General features: G+C 46.9%; 1 pseudogene; it reads right to left on the reverse strand.

The window, feature by feature from the left end:
- Positions 1 to 1,195: 1,195 nt before the first annotated feature.
- On the reverse strand, positions 1,196 to 3,114 carry LOC116691866 (uncharacterized; annotated as a pseudogene).
- Positions 3,115 to 3,417: the final 303 nt, after the last annotated feature.

The following is a 3,417-nucleotide window of genomic DNA, read 5'->3' on the forward strand; positions in this document are numbered from 1 at the left end:
CTTTTTAAACAGGCCTTTGCTTGACATGTCTGCCTTTATTTTTTAAAATTATTTTTATGTATCAATTTGTGTGTGTAGTGTTCTGTGTCTTAGTATGTATCATTTTGTATTTTTTATGTAAAGCACTTTGTGATTTTTAACCGGGAAAAGCGTTCTATGAATACACTTTTCTTACTTACTTACTCCAGTATAATGGAAGAATTACTCTTAAATAAATTACGGGAGTGCAAAATAATGAATCTGGCCTGTGTCCCAGTTTCACTGACGTGAGTTCAGCAGTCTACTAGGTGATTTATGTAAGAGTGCCCTGTACGGCACTGTTACGAGGCACCTTGTGAACTTAAATATTTTGAAATGTTCTACCAAAAAACACTTGGTATGATCAACTCAGATTCCACTCATGATAATAAAGAAATTGTCTATCGCATCGCTGGGAATCTGTACAGTACTATTTGTTAAACATCTTTTGATATTCTCTTATGTCTGAAGTGACTACAGGCAATGATAAAAGCAGAGTAAAAACAGTTAGGAGCATTTAGGTAGACACACATTTCAGGATTAATGTGCCATTCAGTGCTAGTCCTGGTTTACAAAGGCTTTATTCAACAGAAGAAATGTTCACTAGCAATGACCACGCCCCAACATTGTGTTAAATATTTTAATGAACATTATGAATGTGCAGATAGATGAATAGATGTGGATGTCATCTGATGGCTGGTGTGGGAGGATGTATGATGACCGGGCGGAGGAGATGTGCGGAAATTGATGTTTGATAAACTGGGATGACGAGAAGGATTATATACGGATGAAGTCGGTGCAAATTCTGAACACCTCAAGAAGCCAAAAAAAGCCAGCAAAACATGGATTCCAGAGTTAAGTCTATTGATGCCGACATGTACCCTGAACACAGAGAATGGATGCAGAGGCTGAGGAAGTCTGAAGTGAGAAGTGAAGCGTCTAACAGTGAAAGTGGGTTCAAGGTTCTGCAAGCCTTTAATTAACATTGTAACATGGGATTGAGTGATATAAGGGCACTTAAGACTATTTTGACGAAGAAGTTGACACCTGCTAAGTACTTCTGGATGGTATAGAAGCGTATTCTTTTTTTTTAATGGAAAGTGCATGGGTGATGAAATTGCAGATGGACATGACGTCCAGAGAGGGGAATGGCAGCTGATATGTGGCTTGATATGCCTTAAAGCAATTCCAGCCAGTCAAGTAGGCTGAGAGAGTGCTGAGACTGTTGATGATGGCATCTTTTGAGGCGTAACAGAAGTTTCTCAGATGGTGTGGAAGTTGAATGTTGTGGCTGAAAACTGTGGCACTGGCATTTCTGAAAAGAGAAACGAGACAATGAGTCTGCTATACAGATGTGGTGGCTGGGCACATGAGCAGCCCTGAGGATGAAATGGTGTTGGGCCATTATTAATGTGAGTCTGCAAAGGAATTGTGCGATGACTGGGCAACGAGATTTACCTTTATTTAAGATGTCTACTACTGCTGTGTTGTTGGAGTGAATGAGTATGGACTTCTTTGACCATTTCTGCCCCCAAAGAATGGCAACCACAACAAGGGGGTATAGTTCATGAAGCGCTGACGAAGGGGACCCGAAGGAGTGCCTAAATCACTGAATTCCGAGTGCCAAGCAGAAGCGAACCCTCTCCCCCCGTAGCAGCTGCCAAAACCTACAGAGGGAGCTGCATCAGTGTACAGCTGAATGTCCTCGGGTTGGGTGATAAAGTCCTTGTAGAAAAAGGAAATGCCATTCCAAGAAGCCAGGAAATGCTGCCACAAGCGCATTTCCATTTTGCACGCCTTGTCCAAGACCACTCTATCACGGAGAGAGGGGATGGCAACGGCTTTGGTCAAAAGATTAGACAAGACGGATTTTTGCTTGGGGAATTAAGAGTATGGTATAATTGAGATGACCAAGGAGGGCTAAAAAGGCATCCGATTATGAGAAGAAAGTTTGACAGGAGCAGAGTGATGCGCTGCAACATCTCTGAGGGCAGCAACGACAGAAATTACATTGAATCTGGGGTAATGCCAAAGAACTCCATGGAGATGCTAGGCCCAGAGGTTTTCTCATTGGAGAGAGGGATGCCGAGATCGCGGAAAGCATTAATAAGAGTGCGTAGCCCTGTGTGAGGAGGTGAGGATGGAGGAATGACGATGAGAAAATCGTTGAGGAAGTGTAGTATACAAGGAAGTCCATGATTATTAATTAAGATCCGGCACAGGACTTCGGACAGAGAGTCAACTAGATCTACCAATTATTGGAGAGAATTTGCTGGTGTAAAGTGGGGGAGGCTGGTGAAAGTTGACGCATAAACTAAGCTGGCTGAGTGATCGGAGCTGCTGTGGCTAGAGAAACGTTAACGAGAGGAGAAAAAACATTTGTGTGGTAGGGATAGAGGGGAGGGGGAATAGGGGTAAGGACAGACCAGTTGGAAAAGAAGAAGAAGGCTGAGGATTGTCAAGGACAGTGCTAGGCAGGTCCTGTTGAGCATTGGAATTTTTGAGCAGCCATCTTGGAAAAGAGAGAGGAGCAGAAGCCGCATGGCTGCGAACGGCAAAAGGAAGGGTAAAGGAAGGGATAAATGGTTGCAAGGATGTATGTGCATAGGTGTCTTGTGAAGCCTGCAAACACAGGGATGAAAAGAAGGCAAAGATCCCCTGAGACGTGACAGACATGGAGAAAACTGGCACATGGGGAAATACAACCTGACCCTCGCCACGGGGAGCTGAAGATGCGTGCTGTGGCTGTCGAAGCCCTGTAACATCATGCGTGATGCTGCTGGGGGGGGGCCGTTGCTGGCGGTGCCGATGCTGGTGGGTGCCGACGCTGGCAGGGGCCGATGCTGGCATGGGCCGATGCTGGCATGGGCCGATGCTGGCATGGGCCGATGCTGGCATGGGCGACGCTGGCATGGCCTGGCATGACGCATGACCCGGAAGTGCCGGAGGCTCGGTGGTTGGTGCCACCGGGGTAGCGACGGAGGCTAGGTAGAGCCGGAACAATGCAGTTTTATTGTCATTGCGGCGGAAGGGAATGCCCTGCGGTGGAAGGGAATGCCCCGAGGCACCGTTGAAGTCTCCAATGTCGGGTGTCATCTGTAGAGGTAGAGATGGCCGCGCTATGGAGGAGGGCACGCTGCGCCGAGGAGTGTAGCGGGCGCCTCTACGGGAGGAAGGCTGATGACGAGGAGAGGGTAGACGCCGACCCCAGCAGCCTTAATTTCCCCACCTTGCAGATGGAGGGGAAGAAACCTGAGAGCAGCGGGGAGCGGGAAGCAGCACGGTATACATAAGAAGGGATGTGCTCCACAGCCTGTCATACTAACCTATCTCTGGTTCCCCCCATCCTCTTACACACACACACACACACACACACACACACACACACACTTTTTTAAA

This window comes from Etheostoma spectabile, chromosome 1 (assembly GCF_008692095.1).
Source record: "Etheostoma spectabile isolate EspeVRDwgs_2016 chromosome 1, UIUC_Espe_1.0, whole genome shotgun sequence".
NCBI classification, from domain to species: Eukaryota; Metazoa; Chordata; class Actinopteri; order Perciformes; family Percidae; genus Etheostoma; species Etheostoma spectabile.